The sequence below is a fragment of the Balaenoptera physalus genome (genome assembly GCF_965194825.1).
Source record: "Balaenoptera physalus genome assembly, chromosome: 17".
Taxonomy (NCBI): Eukaryota; Metazoa; Chordata; class Mammalia; order Artiodactyla; family Balaenopteridae; genus Balaenoptera; species Balaenoptera physalus.
The window spans coordinates 21,692,196-21,708,513 of NC_138895.1; the positions used below are offsets into that span (position 1 = coordinate 21,692,196).

At 31.6% G+C, this 16,318-nt stretch overlaps 1 long non-coding RNA gene across 1 annotated transcript in view; it reads left to right on the forward strand.

Moving 5' to 3' along the window:
- LOC309646508 overlaps positions 1-16,318 on the forward strand; it is a 63,649-nt gene that overhangs the window by 26,983 nt on the left and 20,348 nt on the right. Inside the window, exon 2 of the long non-coding RNA XR_014255405.1 lies at positions 26-6,790. This is a non-coding gene — a long non-coding RNA (uncharacterized lncRNA). The remainder of the gene's footprint in view (positions 1-25; positions 6,791-16,318) is intronic.

Sequence of the window (16,318 nt, forward strand, 5' to 3'; positions counted from 1 at the left end):
TGTAAAAATGAGACATCATACTTAGGTAAGTATCTGGTAATTAATTGTAAAAATGAGACATCATATTGACTAAGCATATTAGAATAATTCTTATGAGAGAACCACCTCACTTATATAAAACAAATGTATAGAAGTCCTGCTTTTAGACTTGTTGTAAAAATATGATAGCTCCTTCACTCCCTAAAATGTCGAAACAGTATAGGTGAAACTACCCCAAGGCTGAGATAATTGGTTTCATTTTTATATGCCTCAGTTTCTACATTTACATTAGCTGTACTAACACAAAGATATGTTTGTTTATTTTCTTCTAAGTAGGTCTATAATAATGTTTAGAGAATATGATGAACAGAATATATCTGGTATCATGCACATTAATTTCTCATTTTAACCATGATTTTTAAATGCAATGCAAACATCTATGAAAGTTTAAGAATGTGAGTAGATCACAGAGGAAGAAAAAGCTGAAACAGCTAATATACTTGCCCAATATGGGGGGAGAAAGCTGCTTGTCATTGAAAGCTAGAAAAGACCTTGCAGTCACTGCATTTGGATGTAATAGCTACCCAATAGAAACACAAAATGGAACTTGCTCAGCTAGAACAGCAGATAACACAGCTTGAAAGCGACTTTACAGCTGCCAGGAAACTTTGTAGTTAGAAAGATCAGCTACACCCTTGAGATTCTGAGACATGGGGAAACAGATATCTGTTTAAAAATCACATTGCTATTGATAAGGAGAGGGAACTGGAAACACCGCTTTGTACATTTTTTCTGAATTATTGAGAAATATCTATTTCACCATAAATTTTGTGAATCCATCTTTCTCTCATTTGTCTCTAAATTCAATATATACCTCAAGTGTTGGTAATAGAAATACCATCTAGCTTCATTTAGATAGATATTAAAACTAAATAAAAAAGCAGTATTTATTAACTTACACCTGTAGATGGCTTGAAGATAAATCTGCCAAAACTGTAACTGTAAATCCTTCCCTATTCACTTTGTATTTCAGAGGCAAAGCAAACGACACATTTTTCCTAGTGGGGAAAATGACACATGTCTGACAGGTGAAATTAACACCATCTATCCAATTCAATTGACTAAGCGCTTATTGTATAGAGAGCTAAATATAGCACTCTGGGCTAGAATCTGGCAACACACAGATAGATAATAGGACAAAGTCCTGATCTACCTGGAGCTCATTTCTTGATGGGAGTTCATTAAGTGTACCACTGTAATACACAGTCTCCTACTATGTTCACTAAAAAATATATTCACTTTACAAAGTATGCAATTTTTATTATTCTTAAGAATAGGTTGGCTTTTTTAAAATTTAGGGTGAAAATCAATTATCTGAAATCTAATGAACAAATATGTAGTCTCTACATCCCAGAATTTTCCAATTTCTAAATCTTTAAACATATATACATAAAACATGAATAATGAATTCTATTACCTAGTACTTTTAAAGCTAATATTATTTTATAACTTTTATAACGTAGGTTTTTTGTTGTTGTTGTTTTGTTTTTTTTGACTCTGGATATTTGTACAGCCTGCTCAGAATAAGGGCATGGAAAAATTGGTCATTGAGAGTTCTAAGACTTTTAAATTTTCCATAGAAAACAAACAGAACAATATAACTCTTAGGTTTGTAAGAACTTTTGAAGTGCTTCATTATGTTGAATTGTTTAAAGACTATTAGCAATAGTAATACCAAATCATTCTTGGGTTGGGCTTACAATTTAACAATTGGTTAGGGAAAAGCCATTTAGAATCAAATGGACCTAAATCCATACCTTTTATTAATAATGACAGAAGTAATGGAACATTAAAATACATATTCATAAGAAGATATCACATGCCATTTACTAAGTTTTGTACACCTGAGAAAATATGTTAATATAGATAATTGTTGTGCTAAAATTATAGCCAAACATGTCTGCAGGTTTTAGCTGTCTAATGTAATTCTACATTCTCAATGAATAATGTTTAACATTTGAACCAAAAACAGTTTGGCACGAATAATTAAAGGCTTAAGTTAAATACATAGACAGTCATTTAAATTTAGATCTGCAATAACATTTACTATTATTCTCCAAGGCTTTGACTGCTTGACAGAAACAAAGTACTCTGGGATTAATTTCAAGAAATGGTGCCAACTCTGCCGCAATTTGCTGTAATTAAGACATGAAAGAACACTAAATATTCAGATTAAAGAAGCATGATGGAGCATGATAGAGTGTCAAGGTGTGGCAGGGAGCCAATTAAAAAAAACAGCCAGGAATACCATATTGATGGATATGAAAACAGCACCGGTAAAGTTTGGTGAATTTTCTTTTAAGGAAGCACATTAGTTTATCATTTTAGCCTTCGATTATTTTTTATGTCTTTCCTCACTCAAATTTAAAGCTGAGACCTGGTGTGTTAGAAAGATAATAAAATTGAAAAAGAAAGTGACAAACATTGTGTTCTTCTAAAGCTAATTAGTTTAAGTGATGTGGAGAAGTCATTAGGAAGGTATCATAATTATCTTTATGGTGAGGGGATTTCCCTGTGTGTCACATTAGTGTAGTTTGCTTTAGAGCTAGATGAAAGAGCCATACAGGTGTTAACTCTAAGAGATTAAATACACTTTTTGTGTTCATTAAATTCTTCTTTACAGTTTAAAGAGAAAGTATTCATTTTGATCTAACAAGTCTCCTTTTTAATTCCCTAAGAATCATGGGATATAGTATTCTTTAGTCTTGGAACCTTTATGTATTGATTAACACTTCATTTAGGCTAATGGTGGGTGAATCTTCCAACTGACTTTTTTTTTTTTTTTTTTAATGAAAGTCCCTTTAAGGTTTTGATCCTAGAAAAGATGTGGATACTTGACCCAGTTGCTAATGAGGGGTTGTATAATCTCCAGTATCCTATAGCTCAAAATAGCAGGATGCAATATAAAAAGTCCATCATAAAAGGCGCTATTGGAATGCTTTTTGTCTTCACAGGCAATACGCAAAAAAATAGGACTTTCTAAGAAAGTCAGAAGCTGGTCTCCTGCAGGCACAGGAAGCCATCAAAGTCAAAGTGGGTAAGGGGGAGGCACCTAGACAGTGGGGTCAGGAGACTGAAAGAAAATCCCAGGATCTACAGGGAGGGAAGCGTTGGGAAGAGCAATCTTCCTAGTCGTCAGAGCAGGTCTCCAGCAGCCACGTGGGGACCTGCCGAATCTGCATAGAGCAGGGCTTTGTGAGAGAAACAAGTGTACCCCAAATTGTGAGCTTCACCAGTATGGAAATCTGTTCAGCCTGACAAAAGAGAATTTCATGTTCCAGGTACATGATTAGAGGCTCAAAATAGAAAATATGGATCTTTTCAGGCTTTGAGGAAGACGCTGCTAAGAGTCACCATCTTCCAGAGAGCCATAAAAACAAAACTGAGTTGTTTACACACACAGAGATCTTTGCAGAAACTGTGTAATGTCTTTTGGATACAGACTTTCTTCTTAGCTTTTTCCCTGATATTGCAAATCTTCATTTGGGAAAAAAGAAGCTTGAAATAAAGGGCATATTTTATAGTGCTCTTAAACAGTTCAAATTGATATTCTGCCTAGAATCTTAACATTCTAGTAAAAGAAAAATGTAGTTGGAGAGATATCAAAGTATTTCACAGACGCTAGTATTTACATAACTTAGATAAGATAGAAATAAGATAATTTATTATCTCATAGCTTAAATAAGTAATCAATTGTGCTTATAATCTGTGGTACATAATATTCACACAGCATTGAATCTCTATAGTTAAAAGTCTATATGTTTGCTAAGTTTTTTTTTCACATAAATAAATAGTATGAAGCTATGAGCATTATTATCTTTATTACATGTGAGCTATCGTTTGACTAAAGTTTGTGGTGTAATACTTTTATGAAATAATATCTGAATGAAGTCACTGGGTACATAATAGACAGCCATCGTCAACCCCTTAATTTTTCCTTCCACTATTCACAACGTTGCCAGATACGTGTTTCTGGATAAAACCCCCTAGAGGTCTCCTGCAAATTCTTTTTCAATACAACCAGATCATTGCAGATAATTGTATTACACAGTGTATCGATCCAAAATCGTTGTGCACCGGAAACATCTGAAAAAACATGATTATAGCTTTCTGTTTATTGTTTGTACATCATATAAGCAGGCTTTTGTGTGAATCACCTGTAAAAAAGGCAAGGTGGAAACATCAGAGAAATTACCTCTTTACAAGAATCTATTGATCACTTTAAATCAAAGAAGTATGTTTGACATAAGATTACCTGCCAGTTTGAACATTAGGTACACTATGTTATAGCCTGGGGCAGTTGTAAGTCTGACAAAGGGATTGTAAATAAAGCATGCAGCTGCGAGCGCCTCTGGCTTGGGATCAACTCCGGCTCAAGTCCAAGGCATAGGTAAACTTAAAATAATTTACCCCTTTTTAACCAGCATATAATGAATTAGAGTAGACTCTTAGGAGAACTGTGGGGCATAAATCTCTCAGTCATTTTGAAACGGCAAACTTCGTAGAAAATTCACATCATACATAGTTGATAAAAGGTCTTTTTTGTATATGTGCCACAAGTTTACTCAAGTAGTCTTGAAGTCAGTCTATTGGTACAGGTAGGTTCTTCAAACAAGAAACTTCCTGAAACATTCCTATATCCATAATCGTTTGTATATAGCCTGATTGCTCAAAGTCCTTTTAACTTAATGACCGTTAACCTCTCAATTTCACTGTCTGAAAATTCTCCTTATTTAAAAAGTTTTGGTGTAGGGTTTTTTTTTTTTTCCATAAGAAATATGTATACTGTGGAAGGTGAAAAGGCATATAAAATGAAACATTGCACTTTACTTATGCAACTACATTAACAATGTTAAAAACATATCACTATAAAAATATTGATTGTTTTTACTTGATTGCATTTTCTTATTGGTCAAGAGCAGGGAAAGCTAAAGTGCCTTTATATATTTTTAACCTTGAAGGGTTTTAAAAAAAATTTTGAAATTGGACTTGTAATCTTTATTGGATTTTTCCCCATACTTGAACATGTGTTGAAATTATTAAACATTTAACTCATTTGTTCAGAGAGATTTCGATGTATTTGAAATTTAATAAAGATGAGCTCTAGATGATGCATTCTTCCTTGTTAAATATTTAGCTGTTTGCGTTAGCTCTGTGGTTTCCTGAGGCACAAATTTAAACTGTTAATATATAGCAGGTTTAAGCTGTAAAAATAGTAGATGCTGTAATTTCTTCTGGGGCAAAACTGGTCATTTTGAATACTTGCAAGTAAACAAAGCAAACATGTATGCATATATTTATTAAAATATAAGCACTCAGTTGCTCAAAATCTATAAATAAGAAACTGAGACTCTGGTATTCTTAGACCTAATTTATAAGGGAGACATCATTCAACTTCAAAGATGAGTGATAAATGCAGAATATTTATATAGAATTTCTTCTTTATGAGGTTGGCTGTAAAAGATACCTCTGATGTAAGACTGTAATACCTTGGTTTCCAACTTTATTGAAGCTTAATATAAACACCATTTTTTGGACATAAAATGAGAATCAGTAAAAGGGAAGATGCTTTTCTTGAAAAAATATGACCTTCTCCATTTCTATTTATATTGATTTGGAGATACTAAAAGTATTTCTTTTTTTTTTTTTTCTTAATTTGAACTGCAAGATTGAAATTACTAATTTTCATAAAATATCATGATCTTTAATGCAATGAATTATATATCCAGTTATATTTAAGAATACCTCTAAAAAGATACTATTTAGCAATGTATATAAATATATACACAAACATGTGATTAAAAATAAAATTAAAAAACCTGAAAACATTTAAAATTGATGATATGTTTTTGCGGAAATTTGAAAAGAAAAAAACAGATAAATACTTTATAAACTGGAAAATACTCGAATAAAATATACAGATATATATCTCTAGGAGTACGGTCAACAAAGAACAAAGGAAAAATGTCTTTGTCTTAAATCACTTATTTTTTGAGAGCTTGAAGCATACTGTCTAAGTCTGCTTTGGTCTAATGAAAGACTGCCATCTATTGGATGACCTTGAAAAAGTGTTTAAATTTCATAAGTATTATACATGAAAATAAATCAGTGGAGAGCCATCATTTTGGCATAATGTATAACGTATCAGTCTTTGTCTATATGAACATACATACATATACCCGAGGCCTATGCTAAAGAAAGAACAAGAATAGTATACATTAATGTTCTTCTTTTATAATACACTTATGTAGCAGCAGAAGTCTCACAAATAAGCTCAGGGAATTGTTGTCTGATTAAGACATCTAATTTTTGAATTCAAATGTTTTATAAACTCGAGATTACTGACACGCATCTTGTATCTCTTCATACCTACGTTTGTTTACTTGTGTTTTAAATAAAGGAATCTGAAAATTTGAATGCATGAGCTTGTATTTGGACAAGAATGATCTGTTTAAATCTTCCTCAAAGTTGCATTGCATAAAATTTAAACCAAAAACAAAAGAAAAAAAAAACACATTAGCTTGGTTTTTTAAAAGGCAATGTTCTTGTTTTATCTTTCAGCCCAAGAACTTGCCAGTCAAGATGAAAAACTTCTTCTAATGGAATCCAGCTTGAAAGCTACTCAAGAGCAGCTAACTGAGCAAATAGCAGAAACAGTTCGCCAAGAACAGAACAGTAGAAAACCCCAGGCAGAGCTGAAGACAGTGACAGAAGGGATTATTGCTTCTGAAGAAGAAAAAAATGATTACAAGTGAGTTGTTTTTTAGTATTTCAGAAAGTTTTACTTTACAAACTGAAATCAAGTCAGTCCTTTTGACTTTAGCTGCTAAATATTTAATTCTCTCTGTCTTGCAAAAGGTTATGTGTAAATATACTAGCTTGTTCAATACATTGTTCGTTCCAAAATAGATAAACTTTAAATTTCCAACATCTCTTAACTGAAACAGCACATATTGAAAACGGTAACTGTCCTATTCCAGATTCTAAGTAATGACGTGGCAGTCAACTTTCTTGTTAACTATCAAGAAATGTTCAAGGTAGGATTCAAGGCAAAGAATACGCTGTGTTTCTGTAGCACCTATCTGCCAATGGCATTCTCATCTTTCTCCTTTTGGAGTCCAAAGGTTACATATGGCTCTTGTTGCCTTTCTTTTTGTTAAAGTAGCAGCTCTAAGCAAGACAGTATTAAATTGAGAGAAGTTTAGAGTAGAAAATTTTTGGTCAGACCATTGAGGCATGTAAGGAACTATGACGAAAAGTAATAAAGATCTATGCTGTTTTGAAACATTCATGAAAATTGTTCTTAGTGAAACACCTAGTATTTAATTTCTGTTTTTATCATCTAAATCTTTATGTAATTATTATATCTCTGCAATGTTCTCAGATTTTGTCATTTACTATTCAAATAAACATTAGTTTCTTTTTTTGAGTGTTCTGATAATTATTCTATCTTCTCTGCCTTTTGCTTCATTTTGTTAGTCTGTTTTTAAAAATAATTGTGAAAGTAGCATAGCCCAGATGAATCTCTCTCTGTCCCTCTCTCTGTCTCTATTTGTCAAGAATTACACTTTACTCACTGAACTTTGGTTAAATTGAGTAATTGCAGTTAGATAAAGCATACACATCTAATGTTTTCTTTCCCTCGTCACTCATACCTTTGAACACAGTCCTGAGGCCAAAACTAAAATGTGTATTTGATATTAACTGATCTTTGGAAGTCAAATTCTAAACTTACACTACTTACTGCTTATCTTGATATATCTATCAAGAGGATTTCAAAATATTACATATGATAAACATCAAAATTCTTTTTTATTTATAGTTTATAAAGCATATTAAAATGTAAAGGTAAAATTTTTGAAATTTATTCATGAGCAATTTATTTCTGTTTTAATCCAATGATTTAATATGACAAAACACTAAAAATAATTATAAAATCTCGAATGACATTTTATGTGTTTCTAAATAAAATTAAACACTGTGATAAATGCTGTTTGCCATTAATGTAACTTTAGTCAGATGCCAGAACACAGACAACAAAAAAGCCACATTTAACAAATATTAAAGGGTAGAAATTGGTACCAAGGATTAAAAGCATATTGGGCAAGGTTTCTTTGGGAATGGCTACAGTAATGTACTATTGTTATAAATATTATGGTCTTTTAAAAAGCAAAATTATATTAGGGTAATAATATGCTTAAGATATATTTAGAGAATATGAAATATATAAAAATGGTTGTGAACACATATAAAACTAATGACAGTTTTTGATGTTCTTATTGTTATTAAAATAATGCCAACATTTTTTCTACAGTTAAACATTACTATAAAGGCACGTTATTCTGTACACCCACAAAAAAATGTCATTTTTGATCTGAAAACTGGCATGAAAAGATCTGCTTTCAATCTTGAATTTTATAAGTAAATACACCAGACAATGATTCATCGAGTTAAATTACAATAAAAATCAAACTTAAGTTCTATATGCTTGATCTATATTTATCTATTTTATTTTCCAACACAACTTGATTATGAAATTCAGTATGATATTCTCTCTTAATGTGAAACTGCTGGCAAGGTATACAAATATCATCTCAGAGAGTATTTAAAATTGTAACAGTATTTTTTTGAAGTCTAACTATTTACAATGGTTTTTAGCAATTAAATATTTTAACAGTCATAAATTAGAAATATTATTAAGACATAAGAAAATGTTGTTAAATTTTAAAGATACTGATAAATATCATAATCAAAACAGTAATGGTTTCTTAGGAGAAACAGGTTTATCTTTCTTTTCAAATATAGCCTCAACATACATTGTCACAGGATGGGCCTACATGCTAGATATACGTGTCTATATATTTTCTATGATATGTGAAAAAATATACTATTGTTTAAATGTCAAATAAAAATCAAAGCCTTTTTGGCCTAGCAAACAAAAAATTCTGTTTATTTATTTTGATTTTTTTCCCACTCAATCGACAGGTGGCATGAATTGATCAAATTTACCAATTGATCTGGTTTGGGGCAGTGCCAGACACCATAGTTCTCACCAGTCAGAAGAAAGAAAGGCCCTGTTAGGTGTCATAAGGCATGCAAGCATTATAGTTAGTTCCCTTAACCAGTTATCCCTTTATTTGGAAAAGTCTTTGAATTTTGACTAGAAGATTCAGGAACAAAATGTATGGAGCATAAATTTAAGGTCTTGAGTAGTTTCTAGAATTTGCAGTCACAGTAGAATATTGCTGCAGAGAGCAGAGAATCCCACTAGAAAAAAAAATCTGAAAGTTTTATTAAAATGAAGAGAAACTCATTTCTGAAATTATGATTTTCTTTTTATTTTACAAAAATAGAAAAAATGGAACACCTCAAACATGATTTTTTAAATACATTGGAATAAGTCATGAAAACAATAACTTGAATGTATATTCTAAGGGATCTGCTACGATTTGAAATATTTGTCAATCAGGGTCCCACACATTTCTCTCTCTAATAGTGATAATGTATCCAAGTGACTTTTTGATAAGTATTTAACTCAAGATTATTTCTTTCATTCATTTATTTTGAGATAGTCATTCAGAATTAACCAGGTTGCTATATCACCAAAATCTATTACTAGGTTAAGTCATTTCTTAACTAAATATGAAACAGTTAAAAAAGAAGCATACACAAAATTTGGCAATCAAAAGGAAGATTTTTTAACATTAAAAGGTGACCTGTAAGTTACTGGTTCCATAAAGCTGAAGTATTAAAAAACAACTAGGGTTTAGATTTTATTTTTCCCCTCCTCTTTTTGAACTAAATGTAGAGAACACACACCTTATACTCAGTATAAGCCTGTTACACTTGAAAGATTTGTTCTGAATGTCCAGTGGGAACCTGGAAATCGTAATAATTTGTAGTATCGATTGAGTGAAGCTATGCAGCTGGGGCCTCCGGTGAATAGACAGGAATAGACATTTTATTGATTAACTTTTACAGTCATATTTTCAAGACTCCACTGTAACATAATTTTCACTTCCCAGCTTTGCGTTGCTGCATCATGAAACTTGGATTCTTCTCTCTTAACATTTACCCACTTGAGGAAAAAAGTATGAAAGTATGGATATGTCTTGCCAAGGTTGTGATCTACAGAGATGCAAAACTTTCTGGAAAATGATTTCTCTCAAGTGCTATTCTACCACAAACAGTAGAAAGGAACAAAACTCTTTGTAACAGTTTTTGGAAATATCATTATGGCAACTATTTGGTAATTAAACTTCTTATCTTCCTCATTCTCTTTGTGCTTAGGAATCTTAATTTTCCTACCCTAACTTCATACATGTACCTATTAAGATGAATTATCTTGTGAGGGCTTTGTTTTTATTCACTTATAATTTACATCTTATTTAATGTGAGCAGCAGAAGAAAAATTATTGTAATAATAGGCTATAATTTAGTCTGAAATGAAAGCTGTTAAATACTAAATCATTTTGGCCAATAATTTCAAAGTCTGAAAATGTGAATATATACCTATTGGATATATTTGATATTTCTCTAGTCCTGTGAAAGTTTTTAAAATTATTTAAGCAAAACATGTATTTACACAGATGAAAACATTGCACATTTTCTGTATATAATCATATGTTTATTTACCTCGAGTTCTTTACTGCTTGCATTTTTGGCCACTGGAACAAATTGCAGATTTTATACTCTCATTTACATATGTAGAAAGTATTTCACTGTAATTTTATGTAAGAGTTGATGATAGAGATATTTAGACATTAGATTGGCTTTGGAAATGGGATTAAAAAAAGATGACATCAATTCCTTTTTTTTAACTCCCATCTGCGTTTCTTTTATTTATGACTTTGAAAAATCTAATGTTAGAGTAAATTGATGCAAAGACAAAATTCAGGAGCTTCATGTGACTACACCCAGAGGCATGAAATATAATTAAATTAGACCAAAAATTTAGCACAAGTTTTAATAGTTATGCAATATAATTCATATTCCTTAATGTTTATGTCTTACATAATTAATTTTAGGAATTTTATCTATATTCAAAATCATTAATAATTAATATGGAATTTTGGTTATAAATTCATAGATTTGAGTTAAGAAGTATTCAAAGCATTTTAAGGTTTTAATTTACTTCTCTTTTAATCCAAAAAAATGAGTAAAGCATCCCTTCTTAGTAATGAGAATGTGAAACTGAAAAATTTTTCTTTAATATTCAGCAAGCTTATAGCTTGTTTCCCATTGACTTTCAAAGATACAAATATTGAGAATTTCCTTTGATTTTTCTTCCAGGGAGCGTTAAAATTTTCTGTGAAAAGTCTTATAAACACTTTTATGTGCAAAATATGTATACAGACAGTGCTTGTTGAAGTTCCACAGTTATCACAATTAATATAGCACATTAATGTATTTCAAGATTTTTCAGGTATTCACATATGTATGTAACTATATTTTTTCTTCTAATGAAATAGATCTTTTATTTATAATGCAAAGGTATTTGAATAAAATATCTAGGAATTAATTCTTTCCTGCTTCATATTAAAAGAATGACTAAAATAATGTATAAAGAATACAGGTTATTTTTATAATGTGTGTGGGTCTTGGAAGACGCTTAACCTCTGTAATCAAGTACAGGTTTTAAAATTATTTACCAAAATGAGTGCAATTAAGACGGATCTAGTAATAAACATAAAATACAAAAAGTCTGAATTGAGATTGATTTCAGCATAATCCTGTAGAGGAATCCCCACTTATTGATCAATTTTAAAGTCCATGCATAGCACTTAGAAAGATAAAGTAAGCAAGGTCAGATAATCAAAGCATTTAAATAGTAAAAACAACAACTGTCACTGTAGACTGCTAAAATAAATCCATAATACAAATTGCTTTAGCAAAAAGTGGATGAGCAGCTGGTCTTCCTATTGAACTCTGATACTGTTCAGTGACCACACTGGGAAAAGGATTGGGAGAAATGCCTTAAAGATCAATATTGAGTGAGATGTAGCAGGGATTCATTTTGAACATGAAAGCATTACAGGTGTGAGAGTATAGACATCCTCAGATGTCATCAAGTGGAGATAGTTTAATACAGTTAAAAAATGCCATCTATGCCCGATATTGCCAAACCACACTCACAGAAAATCTCTCTTAACAGTATCAAGAAATTGAATGGGGTTTAAAACAGCTCTTGACTTAAAAGTTTAGTAAGTTGTCTTTATATGAAATTAGTGGTACAACTACTTACCAAAGACAATTAATATCTCTCTATAAATATAGTCTACATAAACTAATACATATTTGGGATATCAAATAATTATGTGATAGTGGTCTCCAGTCCTGTACAGAGGTATATAAATTAATCATAGACTAGGGGATGGAAGAAATATTTTTGGAATTTTGTGGAAATGGAGTAGTCTTGTGAGTTCCTTTTTGAAACTTGTTGCAAATTGGGGAGTCTTATTTTTCATGAGTATTTGAATTCTATTGGCAAATTGTATTCTTGACTCTCGTGAACAACAGGAGTTTCCAGTATATAGATCTATGATCAGCAGAATTAGGTTTAACATACTTAACTACTTTTCTTATAAAATCTGAGTTTAACTTCTACTTAATGAGACATCTTCATGGCTATAATGAAGTTTCATGGGAAACTGAATATGCATTAGCATAAGTACATGCAATTGTATTGCATTTGAAATAAAGTAGTTCTTCAGTCAAAATGGACAAAAATGCAATTGAATTACTCCTTACCTTTTCTCAGGTTCCCATAGGTGTCATCCTTACGTCATTATCTGTTTTCATAGCTTCTAAATTCATCTCATGCTCATTACATGAATAGTATTGTGTCTTGATAGGGTAAGGACACCAATAGGATTTTTCACAGAGGTATTTCTGGTGGAATATAATCACAGTCTCCTAATAATCTGAATATAGTAATTAGAGCTTTATAATATTATTTATTGAGAGATTTTACTTCATTTGCAAAAATATTTCAATATTGAACTTCTCAGTTAAATGATATAGAACATTGAATTAATTTATTTTCTTCTGGAATAGAGAAGAAAGAATTTAAGTGATGACTGGTTATATGTAAGACAGAATTTCCATATCAAAATGATTAACATATACACATTACTGTATATAAAATAGATAATCAACAAGGACCTACTGTATAACACAGGGAACTCTACTAAATATTCTGTCATAACCTATATGGGAAAGGAATCTGAAAAAGAAAGGACATATATATATGTGTCACTGAATCACTTTGTTGTACACCTGAAACTAATACAGCATTGTAAATCAACTATATTCCGATATAAAATAAAAATTAAACTTAAAAAAAATTTAAAAACTAAAAAATTCTACAATGAGTCAGAAGTATAAATAAATGCTATGATCATATGTGGAAAACAAACAAACAAAAAAATGAAATATAAAAATCAGGCTGAGGCTTAAAAGTTGCATAACTTAGGCTTAGTGTTTTCCATTCCTTTCTTACCATAATGAATAGTTATTTACAACTATTGTAGTCTCCATGTTTGCTGTATGAATTGCTGATAGCAGCAATTTTAATGGTAAAATTGTGGAACAATATTCATAGTTGTCAGAAAAAGGTCATTCTATTTGCATTCATTAGAAAACCGGAGGACTGCAGTGTGTGTTTCCTTTGGGATGTTGCAGCTATTGATTTATATACAGCTGTAGGAAAAATTAATTAGGATTATATTTCACTTATTACTGCAGGCTGTGTAATAAGAAAGAAAACCATTTTTGGTTAGAAAGTTGAACAGAAAAACCTAACTGGAATCATTGTTTCTTAAATCACAACTACTTTATCATATAATTTTTCTTTTATAATCTGGTTAAAGGCTTAGTGCATTTATGGAAATTTAATTAGCACTTTGAAAAATGAGTGTTTTAGTATATATCCTATAATAATAATGATAATTCAAATTAAGCCAAAGAGACATTTTTCCCTTGTTAATTGAACCTTTGCTTTCTCTAAGCAAAATCCATGTGTATTTGTCTACTGTGAGTTTGCGGGTATTGGGAAGCTGTTGTCAAAAGAGTTAAATAAAAAACCAAACAGGGACCAAGATCAGGTGAATTTTCAAGGTGAAAAAACAGATTCCAGGAATGAGAGTTTTCGAAGCATAACAACATGAGAGAGAAGTCCTCTTCAGTTTTACATTTGCAATCTAAAATATGCTTATAATTAGGTTCTTCTGTGAATTTAATACTTCAAATAAACTAGAATATGTTACATTGATAATATCCTGTTAGTGTGATAATATCAGATTGCCAATAGGTTGAAAAAATATATTTGTCTCCTTTCTATGAATACTATGCATACTCCAAGTGGAAAAATATTGAATTCAGCTCTCCACATCGTTTATATGTGACACATGTTTGAGATTAATCAAAGTGTAGTCACTTCTAATTAACAGCAGAGAATAATTTCGAAATGGGGCAGAACCAGATGACAAAAGATAGTTTGTGTGTGTTCAAGACATACTTTATGAATGGAAACACATGCTTATTATGACATTTCTAACTTGAAATTGTTATTAACTCAGCTATCATCTTTTAGACATGTCACATTTTAAGAGAAACCCACTGCCTGGCCTCTGGTGGACACTTAGGCATAGACTCAGCATTTAGGGGAAAGCCAACTCAAAGAGAGGTAATTTGATGCCCCTATAAAATCTAAAACTAAAGTACAGTATCAAAATCCATTCGTATTATTGGAAGTTCTAGGTTTTACTAAAGGGGCAGAGGTCTACGGCAAAACTGAGTACAAATACAGGCTTCTTCTCTACATTTTATAGATTAGATATTGTCTAAAATTAATGGCTAGGATTGAAAATATATTACCTCCCTCTCCAAAACTTTTAACATAATTTTTCTTAGCTATGACCATAAGGATCTATTCCTTAATGTACCTAGTAAAATGCAAACTGAGTAAACATTTTGTGCTTTGCTTCTTCCCTTTAAATATTTGGGACCTCTTTAAGAAAAAGCAGTTTTTATCTTGAGTAATATGGAACTTTGCCTTTCCAGGGTGATAAGCAATATTTTCCACCATGGCACATTCTGTATCCTGTTGCAAAAATTATATGAGGTAATTATACTGAGATTCATTGCAAGTCCTTGGCTTTTGTAGTGAATCTAACATTTCCAGTTTGTTTTCAGGGTAATGCTGTGTTAGATTAATAATGAAGTAGCGAACCAAGAATTTTATAAAATCACGGAGGTCTAGGGAAAAAATTTTGAACTACTTTCTTAACTAAAACAAAATGACCAGAACTGTATTTCTTAGGAAAATTTATCGATCAAGCTATATGTTGGTCCACAATTTATTGAAAAGCTAATGTTTTAAAGGCATTGTTTCTTTAGGTTGTGAGGGACACAAAAATAGCTAAGGTAGGGTTCTTTACCATGAAGTGCTCATAAGCTAATTAGGGGAAAATTCATGAAAACAGACATTCACAAAACTAGGTAATGTGTGATTTGTCTATTAAATTGAAAGGAAAAATATCATAGTATTGAAATAATTACCTCAGAAGGGGTAATTAAAGAGGCACTAATTGGTAACTATCTTTTCAAAGTGTGTAAGTATTTGACGGGGTGCTTTACATGGACAAAATGACTGAGAAGCAAAAACACAATGAGAAAGTATATTTTTGGTCTAGAAAATGGCAAATGATTTATTCTGTAGAGAACATTTGGATGTGCAGAAAGGCAGGTGGAAAGCACATTGTGGGTACTCCCCATGCCAGTTTTGGGAATTTACAATTTGCTTAGAAGTAAAGGGGAGTTTATGAAGAGTTGTGGATTGTCAAGGGCATATGATCACACTAATGTCTGAGAAGCAATGGTCTGAATCTCTCACCCACTTCTCTTAACATTTCACCTGGCTAATTCCTACTCACCCTTAAACACTGGTGTGTTAGGCCACCTCCTGCCTGTGGCTGCCTCCTCACTCATTCCAGGCTGAATTATGTTACATATTCCATACCTCCATGGCACCCAATGCCTATGCTACTATAGTGAGCATCTCACCTTATTTTACCTATTGTTGTAATAGTAAAGGCCCACTTACCGCACTGGATAGCTCTGCGTTCATTACTATCATCCTGGACTACTGGAGGCACTGCTACCTTTTAAGTAATTTTGGTTAAATTAGTAGTGGATGGACTTAGCTATGTGCCTGGTGCAATGTATCTTCCATCACCTAATGAAACATGCCGAATAGCTGGCCTGACTTCTACATATA